Source organism: Ranitomeya imitator, chromosome 1 (assembly GCF_032444005.1).
Source record: "Ranitomeya imitator isolate aRanImi1 chromosome 1, aRanImi1.pri, whole genome shotgun sequence".
Taxonomy (NCBI): domain Eukaryota; kingdom Metazoa; phylum Chordata; class Amphibia; order Anura; family Dendrobatidae; genus Ranitomeya; species Ranitomeya imitator.
This window is the reverse complement of record NC_091282.1, coordinates 796,899,785-796,926,006: the sequence shown is the minus strand read 5'-3', so window position 1 is coordinate 796,926,006 and position 26,222 is coordinate 796,899,785.

Below are 26,222 nucleotides of genomic sequence, written 5' to 3'. Positions count from 1 at the left end.
GCAACCAGCACAGCAGAGTCCTGCAATCCATGGAGGTCCCGATCATGTGACCCCTGATTCCTTCCCTCTTGTGACCTAATCACAGGTCCTGTGCGCACAGAGCAGCAAATAGGTTGTGGGTTGTGAGCAGGGGCACGTGCACCGCACTAGTGACACTCAGCAAATTTCAGGGATTATGAAGAGTCGGCACCACGTGTTCTGACTGCCGCCCCGTCTTTCAGTGAGGACTGCCACCTGAAGCAAAGGGCTCAACTTGCCTCATGATAGCGGCGCCCCTGCCTGTGCGGTTGCGCAGGTTGAACAGGCGATATATCCGCCCATGGTCCAGGCGGATGCTTCAGAAGTCGGGTTGGGAGACGTGCTGTCTTAAGAGATAGATGGTGAAGAACATCCCATCCTGCATCTGAGTCGGAAGTTCTCTTCACGTGAAAATAAAGTTATGCCATTGTCAAGAAAGAGTGCTTAGCCATCAAATGTGCTGTTGATACGCTGAAATATTACCTACTAGGCCTTGGGTTTAAGCTAGTGTTGGATCATGCACCTCTGAGTGACTAGATGGTTCTTAGGCCTCTAGGACTTTAATTTCCACGTAGAACATAGACCTGGGAAGTTGCATGGCAATGCACATGGCCTCTCCAGAATTCCATGTTTGGTGTCTGAAGGTGCCAAAAACCCCAGTTTTGATCAGAGGGTAGGGAATATGTGACAGGGTCACTGGCAATGTACAGTGGGGGAAATGAGTATTTGATCCCTTGCTGATTTTGTAAGTTTGCCCACTGACAAGGACATGAACAATCCATAATTTTAAGGGTAGGTTAATTTTAATATTGAGAGGTAGAATATCAAAAATATAACCCAGAAAAGCACATTGTATAAATTATATAAATTTATTTGCATTTTGCAGTGAGAAATAAGTATTTGATCCCTCTGGCAAACAAGACTTAATACTTGTTGGCAAAACCCTTGTTGGCTAGCAGAGCAGTCAGACTTTTTTTGTAGTTGATGATGAGGTGTCACGATGCAAAAATAGGAAAACAGGAGATGAGGAATCTGAGCCCCTGAACTGCCCCTCAGGCTAGGGGAAGCCCTGTCTTTCCTTAACCTGGGGGTACCCGTGAAGGTAGGGAGGCCCAAGTCACCGACCTGTCCCTGTCTCCTGTTAAACCCTGAACTAAACCCCCAACCCCCACCCCAGGAGGTGAACAGAGAAAACAGCACCACAAAGCAAATAAACAATATTGAGGGGAACACGATACCAAAAGGTGAATGCACAAACTACAAAGGGACAAAGAAACAATAACACCACACTTAGCTTTCTCTGCTGCAATGCACCACACAGCAGAGTAAGGCACTAGGAATAAGTATTTAGCTGAAGAACAACAGCACTCAGCAAGCTCATTTTCCAGCAAGGTTGGTATCCAAAGGACCTGTATAACCAACAGTCAGCTGATGCACCAGGTGACCTAATAAAGGATGGTGGGAGTGGTCACAAACATCAGCTGACCCAGCAGCAATGCAATGCAGTGCAATAACACCAGCGGCCATCGGGGGGAGTAAACTGCATTAACCCCCAATGACCAGAAAGGAAAAATGTTTATATCTGAGGGAAACCAGATCTGCCACAGATCCAAACATGGATCGTGACATGAGGTTTGCGCACATGTCAGGAGGAATTTTGGGCCACTCCTCTTTGCAGATCATCTCTAAATCATTAAGATTTTGAGGCTGTCGCTTGGCAACTCGGAGTTTCAAGTCCCTCATAAGATTTCTATGGAATTAAGGTCTGGAGACTGGCTAGGCCACTCCATGACTTTAATGTGCTTCTTTTTTTTTCTTTTCTTAAAGGGAACCTGTCACCCCGAAAATCGCGGGTGAGGTAAGCCCACCGGCATCAGGGGCTTATCTACAGCATTCTGTAAAGCTGTAGATAAGCCCCCGATGTTACCTGAAAGAGGAGAAAAAGACGTTATATTATACTCACTCAGGGGCGGTCCCGCTGCTGGTCAGGTCGGATGGGCGTCTCCGGTCCGCTGCGGCGCCTCCCATCTTCATTCCAAGACGTCCTCTTCTGATCTTCAGTCACGGCTCCGGCGCAGGCGTACTTTGCTCTGCCCTGTTGAGGGCAGACAAAGTACTGCAGTGCGCAGGCGCCGGGCCTCTGACCTTTCCGGCGCCTGCGCACTGCAGTATTATCCTCTGGCCTTAAGAGGGCAGAGCAAAGTACGCCTGCGCCGGAGCCGTGGCTGAAGATCAGAAGAGGACGTCTTGTAATGAAGATGGGAGGCGCCGCAGCGGACCTGAGACACCCGTTTGACCTGACCAGCAGCGGGACCGCCCCTGGGTGAGTATAATATAACGTCTTTTTCTCCTCTTTCAGGTAACATCGGGGGCTTATCTACAGCTTTACAGAATGCTGTAGATAAGCCCCTGATGCCGGTGGGCTTACCTCACCCGCGATTTTCGGGGTGACAGGTTCCCTTTAATGTGCTTCTTTTTCAGTCTGGCCTAAGGACTGTGCTAAGCATTTTAGTTTCCTAGTTTTACCAGGAAGGCTTTTTATTTTGTTGAACCCTGCACTGGTTTATACCGTGATTAAAATAAACCAGCAGAAGAAACGTGTGTCTACCTCTGTGAGCAGCTGAGTGAGTCGACCTACCACAGTGCCTATATATTTTTTGCGTAATATATAGCTACATATTACTCCCTATGACCTCGTATTCTCCCTCTAGCAGTTCAGTGACCCTTCACTTGTCCTTTATAGTCCATATTATCTTATCTCACTGTGTGCATGGGCATACCTCCTCTGTACTTTGGATTTTCTGTATAATAAGTATAATTCCCAGTATCTATATCTGTTCCATGACGACAAAGGCACTGCATCCACTTTCCTTATATAACTCCTAACTAGGACATATGCCGCCAATTCTCCATTTGTAGATTCAGCTACCTCTAGTAGTGGCTGTATAAATCTGTATGTGCTGACCTCCACCTAGTGATGGCTGTATAAATCTGTTTGTAGTGAGCTGTTCCTAATGGTGGCTGCATAACTATGTATGTAATGAGTTCTTCCTAGTGATCACTGTATAAATCTGCATGTAGTAAGCTCCCTCTAGTGGTGGTGGATAAATCTGTATGTATTGTGCTCCCCCTGGTGGTGGCTGTATAAATCTGTATTTAGTGAGTTCCTTCTACTGCTGACTATAAATGTGTATGTAGTGAGCTCTTCCTAGTGGTCACTGTATAAATCTGCATGCAGTGAGCTCCCTCTAGTGGTAGCTGTATAAATCTATATGTAGTGCACTCCCTCTAGTGGTGGTGGATAAATCTGTATGTAATGTGCTCCTCCTCGTGGTGGTTATATAAATCTGTATTTAGTGAGTTCCTTCTATTGTTGACTATAAATCTGTATGTAGTGAGTTCTTCCTAGAGGTCACTGTATAAATATGCATGTAGTGAGCTCCCTTTAGTGATGGCTGTATAAATCTGTATGTAGTCAACTCCCTCTAATGGCTGTATAAATCTGTATGTAATGGGCTCCTCCTAGTGGTGGTTGTATACAGGGCCGTATTTGCCACTAGGCACTTGAGGGCACGTGCCTAGGGTGGGGACAATGCAGGGGGGTGGCACTTGAGCAAGTTTTAAAAAAAATTATTATTTTTTTTTTTAAGTCCGGGGGGTCCCCCCGCCCACCCACCTCAGTCCCAGCTGCTGCGGGGGGAGGGGGTTTCGGGCGCAAGGCCGCCATCAGGGCATTGCTGCCCTGACTACTGTATGGGGCAGAAATGGGTGCTGTACCTTTAAGCAGCAGCAGCCCAAGTGCATCATGTTCCTCCTGACGCTGGTCATGTGACAGGCTGCGCGCTCTTCTTACTGTAAGAGCACTGGAGCAGACTGCAGAGAAGCAGGTAATGTTTGTGGGAGAAGATACTGAAGTCGGCGGTGAGCAGGGAGAGGAGGCGGGCAGTGTGTGAGGACTCAGAAGAAGCTGCAGAGAGGAGTGAGGTGAGAGAGGAGACGGGAGTCTGCTGATGTGAGTGAGTGAGGAGAGGGGAGGCTGCTAAGGGGAGGGGATGAGAGGCTGGTAAGGAGAGGAGAGGCTGGAAAGGAGATGAGAGACAGGAGAGGAGAGGCTGGAAAGGAGAGGAGAGGCTGGAAAGGAGATGAGAGGCAGGAGAGGAGAGGCTGGAAAGGAGATGAGAGGCAGGAGAGGAGAGGCTGGAAAGGAGAGGAGAGGCAGGAGAGGAGAGGCTGGAAAGGAGAGGAGAGGCTGGAAAGGAGAGGAGATGAGAGGCTGGTAAGGAGAGAGAGGAGAGGCTGGAAAGGAGATGAGAGGCAGGAGAGGAGAGGCTGGAAAGGAGAGGAGAGGCTGGAAAGGAGAGAAGATGAGAGGCTGGTAAGGAGAGGAGAGGCTGGAAAGGAGATGAGAGGCATGAGAGGAGAGGCTGGAAAGGAGAGGAGAGGCAGGAGAGGAGAGGCTGGAAAGGAGAGGAGAGGCTGGAAAGGAGAGGAGATGAGAGGCTGGTAAGGAGAGGAGAGGCTGGAAAGGAGAGGAGAGGCAGGAGAGGAGAGGCTGGAAAGGAGAGGAGAGCCTGGAAAGGAGAGGAGATGAGAGGCTGGTAAGGAGAGGAGAGGCTGGAAAGGAGATGAGAGGCAGGAGAGGAGAGGCTGGAAAGGAGAGGAGAGGTTGGAAAGGAGAGGAGAAGCTGGAAAGGAGAGGAGAGGCTGGTAAGGAGAGGAGAGGCTGGAAAGGAGATGAGAGGCAGGAGAGGAGAGGCTGGAGAGGAGATGAGAGGCTGGTAAGGAGAGGAGAGGCTGGAAAGGAGATGAGAGGCAGGAGAGGAGAGGCTGGAAAGGAGAGGAGAGGCTGGAAAGGAGAGGAGATGAGAGGCTGGTAAGGAGAGGAGAGGCTGGAAAGGAGATGAGAGGCAGGAGAGGAGAGGCTGGAAAGGAGAGGAGAGGCTGGAAAGGAGAGGAGATGAGAGGCTGGTAAGGAGAGGAGAGGCTGGAAAGGAGATGAGAGGCAGGAGAGGAGAGGCTGGAAAGGAGAGGAGAGGCTGGAAAGGAGAGGAGATGAGAGGCTGGTAAGGAGAGGAGAGGCTGGAAAGGAGATGAGAGGCAGGAGAGGAGAGGCTGGAAATGAGAGGAGAGGAGAGGCTGGAAAGGAGATAAGAGGCAGGAGAGGAGAGGCTGGAAAGGAGATGAAAGGCTGAAAGGAGAGGAGATGAGAGGCTGGTAAGGAGAGGAGATGAGAGGCTGGTAAGGAGAGGAGATGAGAGGCTGGTAAGGAGAGGAGATGAGAGGCTGGTAAGGAGATGAGAGGCAGGAGAGGAGAGGCTGGAAAGGAGATGAGAGGCTGGAAAGGAGAGGAGATGAGAGGCTGGTAAGGAGAGGAAATGAGAGGCAGGAGAGGAGAGGCTGGAGAGGAGAGGCTGGAAAGGAGAGGAGAGGCTGGAGAGGAGAGGAGATGAGAGGCTGGTAAGGAGAGGAGATGAGAGGCTGGTAAGGAGAGGAAATGAGAGGCAGGAGAGGAGAGGCTGGAGAGGAGAGGCTGGAAAGGAAAGGAGAGGCTGGAAAGGAGAGGAGAGGCTGGAGAGGAGATGAGAGGCTGGTAAGGAGAGGAGATGAGAGGCTGGTAAGGAGAGGAGATGAGAGGCTGGTAAGGAGAGGAGAGGCTGGAAAGGAGAGGAGATGAGAGGCTGGAGAGGAGAAGCTGGAAAGGAGAGGAGAGGCTGGAAAGGAGAGGAGAGGCTGGAAAGGAGAGGAGAGGCTGGAGAGCAGAGATGAGAGGCTGGTAAGGAGAGGAGATGAGAGGCTGGTAAGGAGAGGAAATGAGAGGCAGGAGAGGAGAGGCTGGAGAGGAGAGGCTGGAAAGGAGAGGAGAGGCTGGAAAGGAGAGGAGAGGCTGGAGAGGAGAGGAGATGAGAGGCTGGTAAGGAGAGGAGATGAGAGGCTGGTAAGGAGAGGAGATGAGAGGTTGGTAAGGAGAGGAGATGAGAGGCTGGAAAGGAGAGGAGATGAGAGGCTGGAGAGGAGAGGCTGGAAAGGAGAGGAGAGGCTGGAAAGGAGAGGAGAGGCTGGAAATGAGATGAGAGGCTGGAGAGAAGAGGCTGGAAAGGAGAGGAGAGGCTGGAGAGGAGAGGCTGGAGAGGAGAAGCTGGAAAGGAGAGGAGAGGCTGGAGAGGAGAGGCTGGAAAGGAGAGGAGAGGCTGGAAAGGAGAGGAGAGGTTGGAAAGGAGAGGAGAGGCTGGAAAAGAGAGGAGAGGCTGGAGAGGAGAGGCTGGAAAGGAGAGGAGAGGCTGGAAAGGAGAGGAGAGGCTGGAATGGAGAGGAGATGAGAGGCTGGTGAGGGGAGGCTGCTGAGGAGAGGAGATGAGAGGCTAGTGAGGAGAGGACATGAGAGGCTGGTGAGGGGAGGCTGCTGAGGAGAGGACATGAGAGGCTGGTGAGGGGAGGCTGCTGAGGAGAGGACATGAGAGGCTGGTGAGGGGAGGCTGCTGAGGAGAGGACATGGGAGGCTGCTGAGGAGAGGCGATGAGAGGCTGGTGAGGGGAGGCTGCTGAGGAGAGGAGATGAGAGGCTGGTGAGGGGAGGCTGCTGAGGAGAGGAGAGGGGAGGCTGGTGATGGGAGGATGTGAGAGGCTGGTGAGGAGAGGGGAGGCTGCTGAGGAGAGGAGATGAGAGGCTGGTCTCATGCTGTATATGGAGAGGCTGTGTGGGGCTCATGCTGTATTTAAGGGGCTGTGGGGGGGTTAAAGATATATAGGGGGTGTCAGCATACTTAATTCTGCTCAATATTAAGTGATACAATTAATATTAATTAATATTGAGTAGAATTATTTTCATGCTATTGGTTCGGCCTCCACAACAGTCATGGTCTTTCATCTGGCCCCTCGGGAAAATAAATTGCCCACCCCTGATCTAGAGACATGGAGTGAGAAGCCCACAGACATGGAGTGAGGAGCCCACAGACGATAGCAACAGATTAGTCCGTTCTCTCACTAAATTACCCATCCAGCTCTTCAAACTATTCTCTCTGAAACCTCCCAGCATTGCAGAGATAAACTTCCCTGTTTGCAGTCTGAGTGATGCTGTCCGTGGTTTTGGTAGTATGAATCGACTGACAGGTTCCCCTTAGGGTACCGTCACACAGTGCAATTTTCATCGCTACGACGGCACGATTCGTGACGTTCGAGCGATATAGTTACGATCTCTCAGTGTCTGACACGCTCCTGCGATCAGGGACCCCGCTGAGAATCGTACGTCGTAGCAGATCGTTTGAAACTTTCTTTCGTCGTCTAGTGTCCCGCTGTGGCGGCATGATCGCATGGTGTAACATATATCGTATACGATGTGCGCATAGTAACCAACGGCTTCTACATCGCACATACGTCATGAAATTATCGCTCCAGCGTCGTAGATTGCAAAGTGTGACAGCAGTCTACGACGCTGGAGCGATATTGTTACGATGCTGGAGCGTCACGGATCGTACCGTCGTAGCGATGAAAATTGCACTGTGTGACGGTACCCTTAAAAACCTGTCAGCCAAACCTTGCAACCGTGGCAGAATCAACTGACCATGTACTGTGTATGAGATCCACCAGATTCTCACATGACAACTAATGGAAAGGTTTGCTAAGGCTCCTTTCACATCAGCGATTTTCTCCGTTCGCGGCAGATACTGCAGTTTTTCCGCCTCTGTCATGTAACATATCACTTACAGGCCGGCAACTCTGCGTTCGGCCTCATTCATTCCCTATGGGACTTGCGGACATGTGCAGCACTTGAGGTGAGACAAAAAAAAAACACTGCTAGCAGCATTTTTTTCCTGTTGCTGCAAGTACCGCATTTGCCGGATCGCAGCAAAACCGCAAGTGCCGCAAGTCCCATAGGGAATGAATGAGGCCAAACACAGTGTTGCCATAAGTGATCCATTACGGATGCGGAAAAACTGCCGGATCTGCCGCAAATGTCAAAAATCGCTGATGTGAAAGTAGCCTAAGTCACTGCCGATAGTGTCTGCATTAGTCATACTCACCAATGGGGGAGGCAGCACGAAAAGTGCCTAGGGCAGCAGAAACTCTAAATACAGCCCTGGTTGTATACATCATTGTGTAGTGAACTACCTCCGGTGGTGGCTGTATAATTCTGTATATAGTGAGTTCTTCCTAGTGGTCACTGCATAAATCTCCATGTAGTGAGCTCCCTCTAGTGGTCACTGCGTAAATCTGAATGCAGTAAGCTTCCTCTAGTGGTAGCTGTATAAATCTATATGTAATGAGCTCCCTCTAGTGGTGGTGGATAAATCTGTATGTAATGTGCTCCCCCTAGTGGTGGCTGTATAAATCTGTATTTAGTGAGTTCCTTCTAGTGGTGATTATAAATCTGTATGTAGTGAGTTCTTCCTAGTGGTCACTGTATAAATGTGCATGTAGTGAGCTCCCTTTAGTGATGGCTGTATAAATCTGTATTTAGTGAGCTCCCTCTAATGATGGCTGTATAAATCTGTATGTAATGGGCTCCTCCTAGTGCTGGTTGTATACATCATTGTGTAGTGATCTACCTCAAGCTACCTCAAGTGGTGGCTGTATAAATCTGTATGTAGTGAGCTTTCCCTAGTGGTGGTGGCTAAATATGTATGTAATGTGGTCTCCCTAGTGATGACTGAATAAATCTGTGTGTAGTGAGCTCCTCTGTCACGCCAAGGCAGGTGGAGCGAGGTTAGTGAATCCACTTGACCACAGAGGACACTGTGGAAGCTGAACCCTAAGAACCAGCCAGACAAGGATGTCAGATGAATTGCAAAGCTTTATTTAAACTCTTAAACAGGAGAACCCACAAGGGAGAACCCCCTGGGCTGAAACACTGAATTCCCCCGAGGGAGCTCCAGCGAGCGAACCCCTTAACAGGGATTGACCCGGAACAACCAAGGAAGCTCATGAGCAACAGCTCCAAGATCAGAGGGTCAGACCCAAGTGGAACAGTGGAAGCGAGGGAAAGAGAGCGAGGGGTCCAGGGAACCAGAGAAAGTGAACCGGAAGGTCCAGAGGGTACTGCCAGAGTCCACGGGTAGATGGTAGGTAGGCAGGGCATCGGCACTAGGAGAAAACACTGGGTATTAGAAAACGGTAAGGGAAGGCAGAACAACCAGGCGCTGGTCTGGGACCTGAGAATGGCAACTTAGAACAATGCACAAAGTTGCCCATGCACCTCCCAAAGGAATTGAGGACCTTAAGTATAGGCAGGCCTCTCAGCGATTGTCTGAGAGGTGATTACAGGAAAAGGGTACACTGACCCTTTAAATCATTTGACAGCAGGGCGCATGCACCCTATGCTTGCTCTTCCGCAACCTGGAAGAGAGCAGGCGGAGGCCACACGTCGGTAAGACTGCGCAGCCCGAGGGAACATCGAGGGAGCACGGACATGGTAAGTAAGATTGCGGGGAACAAGGGAATGCCTGCAGCCAGACGGGGCCCGATCTCCCAGAATCCTGGAGATGGATGGCGCTGACTGGGTCGTTACATCCTCCTAGTGGTGGCTGTTTAAATTTGTATGTAATGAGCTCCATCTAGTGGGGTTGGATAAATCTGTATGTAGTGAGCTCCATCTAGTGGTGGCTGTATAAATCTGCAGTTAGCACCCTCTAGTGGTGGTGGATAAATCTGTCTGTAGTGAGCTCCTGGAGTGCCCCCGTAGGGCAGTGGGGAACTCGGTACCGGGCCCTTCGGTTCTCAAGGGGGATGTCACGGTGGCTGACCCGGTCCATGGCCCTAGGGACGTCAGTTAGTAAATGGGGGCTAAGGTCTTTAAAGGGATAATGTTCGTGATGCCACCTGTGGTATTCCGTCAGGGTGATCGACGCTGCTTAGGGGTCCGCTGGGGTGATGTTATGGCAGCTAGTTGGTATACCTTCCCACAGGTGAAGTATGTCCCCAGGGCTTCCCAGAGGTGTAGATAGTGGATGGTGTGAGGCGCAGTGAAGAACAAGGACACAAGGTTGCAGTCTCTTTAACTTTTACAGAAGGCTCAGCATCCACAGCCCAGAGCACCGGATCACAGGGCAGGCAGAGTCCAGCCGGTCTGAAGGCAAATCCAGAGTCCCCTTATCCAGGTCGAAATCAGTAGCCTTCCTCTAGCGCCTAGGTGTTGTAGTAACTTACTGCTGAGCTTCTCATAAGGTCCTCACAAGTGTTGTTGGTGTTCTAGATATTATGTCTTTCTCTCTGTCCCCCAGATGGATAGGAACAACCCATATGACTGATGGCCTGAGGCTTTTTACAGGGACTCTAGCACACCCCGGCCCCCACAGTTGCCACCGTGCCTTCTGCGTAAAAGGTCGGGCAACTAATATGAAATTAGCTGTCCTGCCGGTCTCTGGAGCCAGGCTTGGAGACGATGACTCCCTCGGTGTTCCGGCTACCGGTTTCTGCGCCGAAAGGAGGCAGCCTTTTACAGGGCAGAACTCGTTCTGGTTTCCTCTCCTTTTGCTATGACTTCGTTTCTCACACTCTGCAATGCAATTCTCCTTCAATGTCTCTTTCTTAGGATGCTGCCGCGCGTCGGGTCGACGCAGCTCAGTGGCCTTCTGTCTAGGCCTCTGACAGGATCCCACCCCTGTCAGGGACCCACTACCTGAGTGGAGCTCAGATAGCAGCTCACTGGGTGAAGCCCAGCTCGCTTCTGCCTGGGTCAAAACCCAGACAGCTTCTGCCTAACTTCCTATCCAGACCACCAGTTTTACCTAATTGCCCTACTAAATAGGAGCATAGCTCCCCCGGGTGGGCTGGAGTGTGAAGTGTGTTGTGTGGTTTGTGATACCTGGTAAAGTGATCTCCTTTATTGTCTTCAGATGTAACATCACTCCCCCTGGTGGAAGAATGACATTACTGCAAGGACCAGGACTCTGGGGCGCTGCACTCCCTCTAGTGGTGGTGGATAAATCTGTATGTAGTGAGCTCCCTCTAGTGGTGGCTGTATAATCTGTGTGTGATGAGCTCTCCCTAGTGGTGTCTGTATAAATCTGTATTTAGTGAGTTCCTTCTAGCGGTGACTATAAATCTGCATGTAGTGAGCTCCACCTAGTAGTGAGCTCTCCATAGTTGTGGCTGCAGACAATCAAAACGTTATACTATTTGTCGTGTTTTTTTAGGGGATACTGAGGATTTGCGATCTGGAGCAGGAGTGGGGTGGAAAGGGAAGGGTTTAGGAATCAAGTGCTTAAAATGCAAAATTACTGCGCCCTAAGGGTACCGTCACACAGTGGCATTTTGATCGCTACGACGGCACGATTCGTGACGTTCCAGCAATATCGTTACGATCTCGCAGTGTCTGATACGCTCCTGCGATCAGGGACCCCGCTGAGAATCGTACGTCGTAGCAGATCGTTTGAAACTTTCTTTCGTCGTCTAGTGTCCCGCTGTGGCGGCATGATCGCATGGTGTAACAAAGGTGTGCACGATATTGTATACGATGTGCGCATAGTAACCAACGGCTTCTACATCGCACATACGTCATGAAATTATCGCTCCAGCATCGTACATTGCAAAGTGTGACAGCAGTCTACGACGCTGGAGCGATATTGTTACGATGCAGGAGCGTCACGGATCGTGCCGTCGTAGCGATCAAAATGCCACTGTGTGACGGTACCCTAAGCCTCAACATCCTGCCTGGGTCCAGAGCATAGTCAATATGAACAGCTCCGTGTCCTCACTGACCCTCCATGACCTAATATATCCGGGCATGTGCCATACGGGTATTATGTGCAGGTTTACATAAGATGGGTAAAGACTCGATAATGTGAATGCATATCAGTGTCACTTATCAGCTCATCCACCAAGAAATGCAGAAATAAGGAATTTATATACAGCTATCCAGGATCACATAACGGCTCTGACGCAAAGAGCAAAAAAACGTTGTAAAAAATCTACACTTTAGTCACAAATACAGAAAAATCTTGAAAAATACCCAGAATGGTTAGCATCCTCAATAATCAGAACCTCCCATTCCCGTCTCCAAGACTTTACACGTGCTGCGCCGATTCTTTGGAATGCACTACCCAGGTTAATACGATTGATCCCCAATCCCCCCAGTTTTAAGCGTGCCCTAAAAACTAATTTGTTTATATTGGCCTACCGCCTCAACGCATTAACCTAACTATCCCTGTGTGGCCCATTAAAAAAAAAAAAGCATAATTGGGTTCCTCGTATCATGTTCTCATACACTTTATGCAGTTAATAGCCCTCTGTTTCTGTACTGCTACATACTTAGGCAGTTAACGGGTTCATGCAGCTTTACATGAACACCCGAGCCTTACACTATGGCTGGTCCGAACAACGAAAGCAATTGTTACCATCCACCTCTCGTGTCTCCCCTTTTCCTCATAGTTTGTAAGCTTGCGAGCAGGGCCCTCATTCCTCCTGGTATCTGTTTTGAACTGTGATTTCTGTTATGCTGTAATGTCTATTGTCTGTACAAGTCCCCTCTATAATTTGTAAAGCGCTGCGGAATATGTTGGCGCTATATAAATAAAATTATTATTATTATTATTATTATTATTATTAATGACTTCAAAAATAACACGTTCAGCAAAAGCAGGGCGCAAGTCTGAAAGACAAAGATTGCTAGGACCCCAAGTGTCAGAGTCATTATTCTTTATCCCAAGTGTCAGTGTCATTATCCTGTACCCCAAGTGTCAGTGTCATTTTTCTGTACGCCAAGTATCAGTGTCATTATCCTGTACCGAGTGTCATTATTCTGTACCTCAATTATCAGTGTCATTATTCTGTACCCCAAATGTCAGTGTCATTATCCTGTACCCCAAGTATCAGTGTCGTTACCCTGTACCCCAAATGTCTGTCATTATCCTGTACCCGAGTATCAGTGACATTATCCTGCACCCCGAGTGTCAGTGCCATTATTCCGCACCCCGAGTGTCCGTGTCATTATCCCGTACCCAGAGTGTCAGTGTCATTATCCTTTACCCCATGTATCAGTGTCATTATCATGTACCCCAAGGGTCAGTGTCATTTTTCTGTACCTCAAATGTCAATGTCATTATTCTGTACCCCAAGTGTCAGCATCATTATCCCATACCCCAAGTGTCAGTGTCGTTATCCTGTACCCAAGTATCAGTGACATTATCCTGTACCCCTAGTGTCAGTGTCATTATCCTGTATCCGAGTATCAGTGACATTATCCTGTACCCCGAGTGTTGGCATCATTATCCTGTACCCCGAGTGTCGGTGTCATTATCCTGCACCCCAAGTGTCACTGTCATTATCCTGCACCCCGAGTGTCATTGTCATTATCCTGCACCCCGGGTGTCGGTGTCATTATCCTGTACCCCGAGTGCCGGTGTCATTATCCTGTACCCCGAGTGTTGGTGTCATTATCCTGTACCCCGAGTGTCAGCATCATTATCCTGTATCCCGAGTGTCGGTGTCATTATCCTGCACCTCGAGTGTCGGTGTCATTATCCTGCACGCCGAGTGTCGGTGTAATTATCCTGCACCCCGAGTGTCTGTGTCATTATCCTGTACCCCGAGTGTCAGTGTCATTATCCTGCACGCCGAGTGTCGGTGTAATTATCCTGCACCCCGAGTGTCTGTGTCATTATCCTGCAACCCTAGTGTTGGTGTCATTATCCTGTACCCTGAATGTCGGTGTCATTATCCTGCACCCCTAATGTTGGCGTAATTATCCTGTCCCCCAGTGTCAGTGTGTCATTATGTGTCATTATCCTGCACCCCGAGTGGCCGAGTGTCGTTGTCATTATCCTGCACCCCGAGTGTCGGTGTCATTATCCCGTACCCCGAGTGTCCCAGGACCCTCAGGTTGCATCTCTGGACTTGAGTATAAAAGTGTCTAAATCACATAATAAACTAGATACAATTTGTACCAATTTTCTCCGTATATCGTCCTCTCTCTTATCTGTGCAGATAGCATCCGTGGCTCAGTGCCGCGATTTCGTGGTCACATCACATTTTCTCAGCAGGATTTCTGTTGCTGTGGTTTACATAGCAGAGTTTCTGGAAGTCGGCACGAAACCGACTTTTGCAAACATCATTATTTCACCATGAAATATTCTCTGTCGGGCTCATAGACTCCCAGCAGGACAGGGAGAAATCTGCGGCATTGCGGCCAAACATAAAGATAATGATACATAAAACCTGTGGAGAGCGAGCACGAGCTGCAGGAATTGGATCTCACATGTCCGTTATTTCTGGAATTCAGGGGAAACATGGTAAACATCTTACAAGTCCCAAGTGCTGAGTATGCGACATTTGACCGTTATACTGTACAGCACAGGTTGGAAGCTCAGCACTGGATGATTGTGCAACCGTTATTGACTAATCCCAATGTTTCCAATTCCGAAGGACGCCGACCTAATGACGACAGCACGTGCACAGATAAACATCAGGACTGCAGCACAGGGCAAATATTATGGATGCATTCACAATGGGATTTCCAAAACTGGCTGAGCCATAATCAGGGGGGACAATCTGATGGCCTCCCGTGCCTATAGGGTTACATTACAATGTCCGATGGCAGACGCTTCTTCCAATGATAAGTTTACTGCTGTACAATGAGCACTGCCCCTCCTATCAGCTCACTAGACAGAGGCGTGATGTGGGGCACAGAGATTTTGGGCCCTATAAGGCTACGTTCACATTAGCGTTTCCCGACGCTGCGTCGGGAAACGCAGTGGCGACGCACGCGTCATGCGCCCCTATGTTTAACATGGGGGACGCATGCGTTTTTCTTGTTGCGTTTTCCGACACGTGCGTCGTTTTTGACGCTAGCGTCGGACGCAAGAAAATGCAACAAGTTGCATTTTTCTTGCGTCCGATTTTCGTCAAAAAACGACGCACGCGTCGAAAAACGCAGCGTTTTTGCGTGCGTTTGCACGCGTTTTTGCGTGCGTCGTGCGTTGCGTCGCCGACACAGCGGCGCGCAACGCTAGTGTGAACGTAGCCTAAGACATCAGGGCCAGAGTCTGATACTTCTGCATACCCTGTAGTTACACCCCTGCCCTAGCATTTCCAAACTTCAGGAGAGAGACTCGGTTGTGATCATTGGTGCAGGTACACTGATTTTTTTTCCTTAAGCAATGCCACCCATGTACACAGTTTGTATGTGGCGTTGCAACTCCGCTTCATTCACTTCAATAGGGCTAAGCGGCAATATCAGACATAACCTATTGTGACAGAGTCACTGGTGAAGTGATGGAAGGGAGATACGTGTCACTGCACATGATGGTGTCAGTGATGTGAAATCAGAGTCGTTTCCTCCAGCACACTGCGTGTTGAGAGAATTAAATCAGTTATGTTATGGGCTGCTTTTAGCGGACCTCTGTAGAGCGGGTGAGAGGGGGTCAACCGTATCTCCTCATGCAGAGTACTGACATGACCTGTGTGATGTCGAGATCATGTGATCACATGATGGAGAAGTCACATGTCTGGGCTTAAATGGCTGACTGCCTAAGCTTTCAGTGTTTAGTGTGTGCCTGGAGAGAGAGCACTCCAGGAAAGTGTGTGCTAAACCTGAACTATGGACATTGCTGCCTGTGAGCGGGCTGACCCCCGTTAGGAAAGGGACTGTGTTGTTTTTTTTTGCTGTTTTGCCCAGAGGGCCATGTTTACTTTTCCAGCTTGGTTTATGCTGCTACAATAAACCAAGCCTTTTCTAAGGCTACGTTCACATTAGCGTTCCGCTAATGTGCGTCGCTGTTGCGTCGCCGACGCAGCGGCGACGCAGCGGCGACGCGCCCCTATTTTAACATGGGGGACGCGTGCGTTTTTTTTGTTGCGTTTTCCGACACGTGCGTCGTTTCCGACGCTAGCGTCGGACGCAAGAAAATGCAACAAGTTGCATTTTTCGTGCGTCCGATTTTCGTCAAAAAAACTACGCACGCGTCACAAAACGCAGCGTTTTTGCGTGCGTTTGCGCGCGTTTTTTTGTGCATCGTGCGTTGCGTCACCGACGCAGCGGCGCGCAACGCTAATGTGAACGTAGCCTAAAAGAGACAGTGTTCCTCGTATGTCTCTGTGTCCAGCCAAGTGAGCCGCTCTACCACACTATGAAAAAAACTTGATGGGCAAAGAAAGGAATGCACAGTGGTAATTTTATTTTACATTAACCCATGTCTCTAACCCTGCCCACTCCCTGTCCACACGTTCAATTCTACCAAATCCCCAATGTCCCCATACAGTAATATTGTCCTTCTTTATGCAACACAAAAATGTGGGCTTTCATAGTTCCCTTTTAGTGTGGCACAACTTAATGATGCCTTCTTGGTGTCTTCTTCCTCAGTAGCAATGCCCCAATAGGACCTGCCTCAAAATAGTGATGTTTGCTAAAAGTACCACACACAGAGAATGCACTAGTGATGCCACCTCAGTGCCTCCACACAGCAGTAATGCTTTCTTTGTGCATGTTTAGTGTTACGCACGTGGTTCATGGACTCACTGTGCCACTTGGCCGGACTTGCCTAGGATTGGCATAGCTAAGCAACTACCTGGTGTTCACTGGCTGGGCTGGGCTAGGCCGGGCTGCAGGTAGCCACCAGGTACCACTCCTAGGCAGCCCCCGCTACTGCATCTGCTTACCCCATGGGTCAGGTATGCAGACACGCATACGACTCCGTTCAGACTACTAGGTTCTGGATCCTCTGCAGAACAGTTACTGACACACACACACACACAGACTCGGGCTCCATTCACACTACTAGGTTTAGGCTATTTTCGCACATCAGGTTTTTTGTTTCAGGCTAAATCCGGCGAATGTTGGAAAAACTGGATCCGGCGCAGATTGTGAAAAACTGATGCGACGGATCAGTTTTTTTGACGGATTCGGCTAGCCTATTTAGATTATTGGATAAAAAAAAAAAAGGAGCATGCTCAGTTTAAAAAACCGGATCAGGCCGCCGGATCCGCACTTTCTGGCTCCCATAGGCTTCCATTCTAGCAAACAGCCGGAAGCGCCGGATCCGGCACTTCAGGCTTTTTCGCTGGAGACAAAAAGCGTTACAGTAGACGTTTTTTCCAGACGCCGGAATCGAATGTAAGCCAGATCCGGCATCAAACCGGAAGGAACGCTGGGCCATCCGGCACAATCCGGCGCTAATACAAGTCAATGGGGGAAAGACCGGTTTTTATTTTTCCGGTTCCGGTTTTTCTCCCGAGAGCCGGATTTAGCCTGAAACAAAAACCTGATGTGTGAAAGCAGCCGTAGGATCCACTGGTAGAACAGTTACTGAGTCTCAGACCGCGCTCATTCAGAAATTGGTTGTAGCAGTCTGGACACACAGAATATTAGGATAGGCAAACATTCAGACACATGGGTCTCGGATAATGGATCAGGTACTGGAAGCACACGGATCAGGGGACGAGGTTCAGGCCCTGGCCGCAGTAGGACCAGGGACTATGGTTTCAGGACTGGCCACACAAGGACCAGGGACTACAGGTTCTGGACTGGCCATGCAAGGACCAAGAACTCAGGTTCAGGACACTGGCCACAATAAGACCAGTAGGACCAGGAAACAACTTCCTAATTGCACCACTAATGAAAACTATTGCTTCAGTACCTCCCTATTGGGGAGGGTGCCTTTTAAACAAGATGCCACCCAGTCCTAGCTATTGGCTGAGGGCATCTTAGCTAGTGCACGTGCTGACCCTTTAAGAACAGGGTAGCACGTGTACACTATGCGTGCCGCCAGGAAACCAGAGAACCAGGAAGCACACCGAGGGACACGCTGCGCTGTTGGGGCAAAGGAGCCAACATTAAGGTTACATTAAAGGGGTTGTACCACTAACAAAACTATGTTTTTATCTATAGATTTTGGAATAAAAGTAAACTTCATTGGGAGTGGATAAAGAATGTCCCTGTTAAGGATGCCTGCTATCAGTATGGAGCCCTACTAGTGCTCCTCCCTACAGTAATGGCTGTTAATCGTCACGCACACACCACACACACACGCACGCACACACGCTATCTCCATGCCCTACACAGTAGTAATGCTTCCTTTTTGCTCCCACACAATATTGAATTTGTAACAGGAAAGCTTCCTGCTACAAGCCCCCCGCACACAAATGATGCCCCTCCATAATTCCTCATAACAGTACAGAGCCCACTTGGTGTTTTCCCCCCCAAAATAAAAATAAATGAAATGAATAATCCCTGACCCCATAGGGAACGGAGCCGAGTGTTGTACAAGTCCCCTCCGGCCTGCGCTGTCTGTGGGGTCACAGGGTGAATACCGCACCAGGGAGCTGAACATGCAGGTGGATGAAATCAGGACATGTGTAATGGCGAGACAGCGCCCTAAATATGGCAATGACTTGCTGGACCCTATACGTTTGGGAGGCATACCTGGGGACAGGTGTGACGCTGTTCCTGGAGAAAAGCAGCCATGCTTTTTTTTCTAATCCTAGAAAACTTCAATGATGCAGAAGACCGATTGGCCCAGATGCGATTTTTAGTAACGTAGTCAAACAGGATTTTTTTTTCCGATTACTGTGTGGGAACGTTACACATAAGGTATATTGTTACCTGTGGGGGAGGGAAGATGTGGATTTCCAGCTATACACAATGCACACAATATAGGAACCTGACTATATATACATATAGCAATGATTCTTCTATCTCTCACCTGACGGCGAGGTGTGGGCGGATGTAACTCTAGAAATACGTGCATACGATATCTGACCTGTATTCTCGGCTTCAGGGGGTTTATAGACGTTGAATACAAAGGGTGTGTGTTTAGATTTCTGGTTTCGCACATCCAACTGCATTTTTCTTGCATGCATTTCCGCCATGTGTTTTAAGGATACTTTTCTGATCTTGGCTTTTTGCCTGCAGTTCGGTTAAGTAACATTATGGGTAAGTGAAAAATGGGATAGATGGTCTGTGCAGGGCCCAAAGACCAAACAGACATAGGGCCTGATACATTATTGCATTTACGCCGTAAATGACACTGACACTTGGGGTGCAGGATAATTGCCCTGACACTTGGGATACAGGATAATGACACTGACATTTGGGGCACAGAATAATGATACTGACACTCGGGTGCAGGATAATGACACTGACACTCGGGGTCCAGGATAATGACACTGACACTCGGGTGCAGGATAATGACACTGACACTCGGGGTCCAGGATAATGACACTAACACTCGGGGTCCAGGATAATGACGCTGACACTCGGGGTGCAGGATAATGACACTGACACTCGGGTGCAGGATAATGACACTGACACTCGGGGTCCAGGATAATGACACTGACACTCGGGGTCCAGGATAATGACGCTGACACTCGGGGTGCAGGATAATAACGCTGACACTTGGGATACAGGATAATGACACTGACAATGGGGGTACAGGATAATGACACTGACACTCGGGTGCAGGATAATGACACTGACACTCGGGTGCAGGATAATGACACTGACACTTGAGATACAGGATTATGACCTCGACACTTGGGGTACAGGATAATGTCACTGACAGGGTGCAGGATAATAACACTGATGCCTGGGATACAGGATAATGACACTGGCACTTGAGGCACAGGATAATGATACTGACGCTCGGGGTGCAGGATAATAACACTGACACTTGGGATACAGGATAATGATGCTGACACTCGGGGTGCAGGATAATAACACTGACACTTGGGATACAGGATATTGATGCTGACACTCGGGGTACAGGATAATGACACTGACACTTGGGATACAGGATAATGACACTGACACTTGGGGTGCAGGATAATGACACCGACACTCGGGATGCAGGATAATAACACTGACACTTGGGATACAGGATATTGATGCGGACAATCGGGGTACAGGATAATGACACTGACACTTGGGATACAGGATAATGACACTGACACTTGGGATACAGGACAATGACACTGACACTCGGGGTGCAGGATAATAACGCTGACACTTGGGATACAGGATAATGATGCTAACACTCGGGGTGCAGGATAATGACAATGACACTCGGGGTGCAGGAAAATAACACTGACACTTGGGGTGCGGGATAATGACTGACACTCGGGATACAGGATAATGATACTGACATTAGGGGTACAGGACAATGGCACTGACACTCTGGACCAGAGCCTCTCACCTAGCCTAGAGGAGCATTGCATGGCGAATAAGCCTCCTTACCTTGACAAGCCAGAGCTGGTATGTCACTCTCCATAAAGGAGAAACTTTACCCCTTAGACCCCGGTAAAGAATAATGACACTGACACTTGGGGTGCAAGGTAATGACACTAATATTTGGGGTACATGGAAGTGCGCATACTCCAGTTCCCTGTAGATGATGTATAATATAGTAATGTAGAAGACCATTCTAATTCTATTATTACATTCCTCCGGTCCTGCCCGCAGCCTCCAGTGACATCGCTCTCGCTCGGCCAGGCCTGTGGTTTATCATGATGGGAGATCGTATCCAAGACAAGCCACCGGGGATGGACCACTTCCTCGTACCGGACTATAAACTGCCGTGGAAAGGAAATACGATGGAAATGACATTGAGAAGAACCTGGAGGATTCGTTCATAATCGCATATGGAAATCATTGCCATTGATTACGCTGCCGAGTGATCTGTCCTGGTGGTCTCCCCATCACAGTAAAACAAAACTCTTCTTCTGCTGCATTTCACCACAGAATTAGTATGGTGCAGGTCTACCACATGTACCGCTGACGTGTCCGCTGCTCCAAGATTCCATTATTTTCTGAAAATATCCATTTACATCTCTATAGTCAAAAAATCTTCATGGCAAATGGTGTTTATGTAATAAGAGTCCTTAAAGGAGAATTACGGGACCCCCTAAAAAAAGAACCAAAAAGGCCTAAAATGTCAATTAATTATTTCCTGACTCATTGCATTAGCTTCAAACCTTCACTATAACTGAATTCAGACCCTAGACCAAGCCCATAATTTAAAGTCAATAAAGGCACAGATGATTGGCCTCGGGGAGACCAAAACATCCAACACTGCGGAGACACCATCACGTGTTTCTCAACGCAGTGATTCCAGAACACTGCCCCCATCCCTTATGGGAAATATGCAGATGCAGGTAAAGAAGCTGCGGAGACACCATCACGTGTTTCTCGACGCAAGCAGTGAATAGCCAGGCCTTTCCCCGGGAAGGAAGAACCACGGGAAGGGCAGCATCCTATGAAGGAAAGCCACCTATACCAAGCATGGTATCCATCCACAGACAGCTGTTTCGGGGTGTTTGCCCCTCATCAGTGTGGAGTAGGAATCTGGCTATTAGGAGCAGTGCCTAGTAAAAAGGCTATAAAGGCACAGATGATTGGCCTCGGGGAGACCAAAACATCCAACACTGCGGAGACACCATCACGTGTTTCTCAACGCAGTGATTCCAGAACACTGCCCCCATCCCTTATGGGAAATATGCAGATGCAGGTAAAGAAGCTGCGGAGACACCATCACGTGTTTCTCGACGCAAGCAGTGAATAGCCAGGCCTTTCCCCGGGAAGGAAGAACCACGGGAAGGGCAGCATCCTATGAAGGAAAGCCACCTATGCCAAGCATGGTATCCATCCACAGACAGCTGTTTCGGGGTGTTTGCCCCTCATCAGTGTGGAGTAGGAATCTGGCTATTAGGAGCAGTGCCTAGTAAAAAGGCTATAAAGGCACAGATGATTGGCCTCGGGGAGACCAAAACATCCAACACTGCGGAGACACCATCACGTGTTTCTCAACGCAGTGATTCCAGAACACTGCCCCCATCCCTTATGGGAAATATGCAGATGCAGGTAAAGAAGCTGCGGAGACACCATCACGTGGCTTTCCTTCATAGGATGCTGCCCTTCCCGTGGTTGTTCCTTCCCGGGGAAAGGCCTGGCTATTCACTGCTTGCGTCGAGAAACACGTGATGGTGTCTCCGCAGCTTCTTTACCTGCATCTGCATATTTCCCATAAGGGATGGGGGCAGTGTTCTGGAATCACTGCGTTGAGAAACACGTGATGGTGTCTCCGCAGTGTTGGATGTTTTGGTCTCCCCGAGGCCAATCATCTGTGCCTTTATAGCCTTTTTACTAGGCACTGCTCCTAATAGCCAGATTCCTACTCCACACTGATGAGGGGCAAACACCCCGAAACAGCTGTCTGTGGATGGATACCATGCTTGGCATAGGTGGCTTTCCTTCATAGGATGCTGCCCTTCCCGGGGAAAGGCCTGGCTATTCACTGCTTGCGTCGAGAAACACGTGATGGTGTCTCCGCAGCTTCTTTACCTGCATCTGCATATTTCCCATAAGGGATGGGGGCAGTGTTCTGGAATCACTGCGTTGAGAAACACGTGATGGTGTCTCCGCAGTGTTGGATGTTTTGGTCTCCCCGAGGCCAATCATCTGTGCCTTTATAGCCTTTTTACTAGGCACTGCTCCTAATAGCCAGATTCCTACTCCACACTGATGAGGGGCAAACACCCCGAAACAGCTGTCTGTGGATGGATACCATGCTTGGCATAGGTGGCTTTCCTTCATAGGATGCTGCCCTTCCCGTGGTTCTTCCTTCCCGGGGAAAGGCCTGGCTATTCACTGCTTGCGTCGAGAAACACGTGATGGTGTCTCCGCAGCTTCTTTACCTGCATCTGCATATTTCCCATAAGGGATGGGGGCAGTGTTCTGGAATCACTGCGTTGAGAAACACGTGATGGTGTCTCCGCAGTGTTGGATGTTTTGGTCTCCCCGAGGCCAATCATCTGTGCCTTTATAGCCTTTTTACTAGGCACTGCTCCTAATAGCCAGATTCCTACTCCACACTGATGAGGGGCAAACACCCCGAAACAGCTGTCTGTGGATGGATACCATGCTTGGCATAGGTGGCTTTCCTTCATAGGATGCTGCCCTTCCCGTGGTTCTTCCTTCCCGGGGAAAGGCCTGGCTATTCACTGCTTGCGTCGAGAAACACGTGATGGTGTCTCCGCAGCTTCTTTACCTGCATCTGCATATTTCCCATAAGGGATGGGGGCAGTGTTCTGGAATCACTGCGTTGAGAAACACGTGATGGTGTCTCCGCAGTGTTGGATGTTTTGGTCTCCCCGAGGCCAATCATCTGTGCCTTTATAGCCTTTTTACTAGGCACTGCTCCTAATAGCCAGATTCCTACTCCACACTGATGAGGGGCAAACACCCCGAAACAGCTGTCTGTGGATGGATACCATGCTTGGCATAGGTGGCTTTCCTTCATAGGATGCTGCCCTTCCCGTGGTTCTTCCTTCCCGGGGAAAGGCCTGGCTATTCACTGCTTGCGTCGAGAAACACGTGATGGTGTCTCCGCAGCTTCTTTACCTGCATCTGCATATTTCCCATAAGGGATGGGGGCAGTGTTCTGGAATCACTGCGTTGAGAAACACGTGATGGTGTCTCCGCAGTGTTGGATGTTTTGGTCTCCCCGAGGCCAATCATCTGTGCCTTTATAGCCTTTTTACTAGGCACTGCTCCTAATAGCCAGATTCCTACTCCACACTGATGAGGGGCAAACACCCCGAAACAGCTGTCTGTGGATGGATACCATGCTTGGCATAGGTGGCTTTCCTTCATAGGATGCTGCCCCTCCCGTGGTTCTTCCTTCCCGGGGAAAGGCCTGGCTATTCACTGCTTGCGTCGAGAAACACGTGATGGTGTCTCCGCAGCTTCTTTACCTGCATAATTTAAAGTCAGGCCCAAGACCAGACCCTTTTGTATACTTCTATCTTAATTTTAGACTCCAGACGTATAAATATTTCAGACCTAGATTAGATAAATTATACACCCCAGATCAGACTCCAGACCAAACTGCTAAATTAATTCAGATCTCAGACCAGACCCATAAATATATTCAGATACGATAAATTATTCAGATCCTTATATTAATATAAGACATCAGACCCCCCCCAAGATAATTTTTGGGTCAGGTCTGGAAACTAATTTACACTCCTAAATAATTTTCAGATTCCATACCAGACCTGTTAAATATTGCAAGCCCTAGACCGGACCCTAATATTTTTAGACCCTAGATGGGTCTGTTAAATTAACTTCAAGCTTCAGACTAGACCCCATAAATACATTCAGACTCCAAACTGCTACATTAATTTCAGAATCTATTATAACAAAACCACAGACTAACCCCCAAACTTAATTTGGACCCTAGATCAGACCCATAATTTAATTCAAACTTCAAGATTATTTCCCAATCCCTGATCAAACATATTAAATCAAGCCCTAAATTTTAACCTAGATCAGACCCGAAATTATACTGGACTGCTAAACTGCACTGTCCAGCCCATACATCACCTTGTGCGACGCAGATTTTCCATGGCTCAGAATGTCAGGCTGATAGCACACTACAGTATATGTCATTACATAATAAGGCAGAATTACCATTCTGGACCCAAAGAAAGGTGAAAACTTCTATCAGAGCTATAATGACGCCCATATTGTTTGTCATTTACTTTTTAGACCTGGACAGATTTACCAACCAGTTTAGTAGAGATTTCTTTTTTGTTGGGTGGGGGTTGATACTTGCTAAAGGTTTGAGAAACTACTTTTCTTTGTTGCCAGGATTATTAAAGTTTATGCTTAAAGTTGTCATAATGGGCGGGAAAGACATCAAGGAATTAACCAGCTGCTGTGCAAGGATCATATAACATGGTTTGTTTAATAACTAGTTTTATTTACCTGATGGGGGCAGCCTGAGAAGCTGGTGTGATCCAACCTCCATTCGTCCTACCCTCAGGCAGCAGAAAGCAACTACCAGTTAGATAATTTCTGTAAGTTTCTCCTCTTTATTTTTATACTGTTTTGCATAAGTTGTATGTCTTCTTATTATCATATTTTTATACCTTTTCTTATTGTAAGCACTGAACCGTTTGTTATTAAAGTATAAAACTTTAACAAGTTGAACCTTGAATGTTCTAAAAGAATCCATAGTCTAAAGTGTGTGAGCCTTATGAGTAATAGACATTACTAGTATTAATAGTCTGGGACTCATCGCCCGTGTATTCGGTGAGTGGTGGCAGCGTGTATGAGCGGGTGTGTGGCCTGGGTCGGTGTGTGATTTATGCTCCCATTACAGCATAGGACAGAGGTTGAATGCTGGACTGAGAGTGGGGAGATAGATTAACCCTTGCAGGCACAACCCCAAGTCACGTGTGAGAGCAGGCATATGACGAATAAGTGACACTACGCAGAAGGGATCCGTGACAATTGTATAATAAAATAATAAAAAGACATACAACTTATGCAAAACAGTATAAAATAAAGAGGAGAACTTGCAGAAATTATCTAACTGGTAGTTGCTTTCTGCTCCCTGAGGGTAGGACGAATGTAGATTGGATCGCACCAGCTTCCCAAACAGTTATTCAAAACCTTTAACTTCCTCCTCCGCCCCCCACTGCCCCCTCCAACCTCCCTCATCTCTGCTGAGGTCTTTGCCACTTTAAAAATAAGATCGACCACACAAGGCAAGTCTTCATTGTTCAACCACCACAACCCCTTTGTATACCAGACCAATGCCCAAACCCCATAACCGCCCTATCCAACATCACTGAAGGGGGGCTTAATTGTCTCTTCTCCAAATCGCACCTCACCACCTGTGCACTCGACCCCATCCCATCTCCTCCCCAACCTCACCACCACACTTATCCCATTCCTACCCCACCTCTTCAACCTATCACTATCTTCTGGCACCTTCTCTTCTGCTTTCAAAGATGCCACAATCACGCCTATCCTTAAAAAGCCAACCCTCGATCCAACTGCTATGTCCAGCTATCGCCCAATATCACTGCTCCCATTCGCTTCCAAACTCCTGGAGCAGCATGTCCACTCTGAACTTTCCTCCCACCTCTCATCTAACTTGCTCTTTGAAAATCTACAATCTGGTTTCCGCCCCCATCACTCAACTGAGACCGCCCTGACCAAAATCACTAACGACCTACTTACCGGCAAAGCTAATGGACAATACTCTGTACTCCTCCTTCTAGACCTATCCTCTGCTTTCGACACAGCTGACCACTGCCTCCCACTACAGATCCTCTTCTCCTTTGGCATCAACGACCTCGCCCTATCCTGGATCTCCTCGTACCTTTCCAACCGCACATTCAGCGTCTCCCACTCCCACACTACCATCTCATTCCACCCTCTCTCTGTTGGAGTCCCCCAATGCTCTGTTCTAGGGCCCCTACTCTTCTCAATCT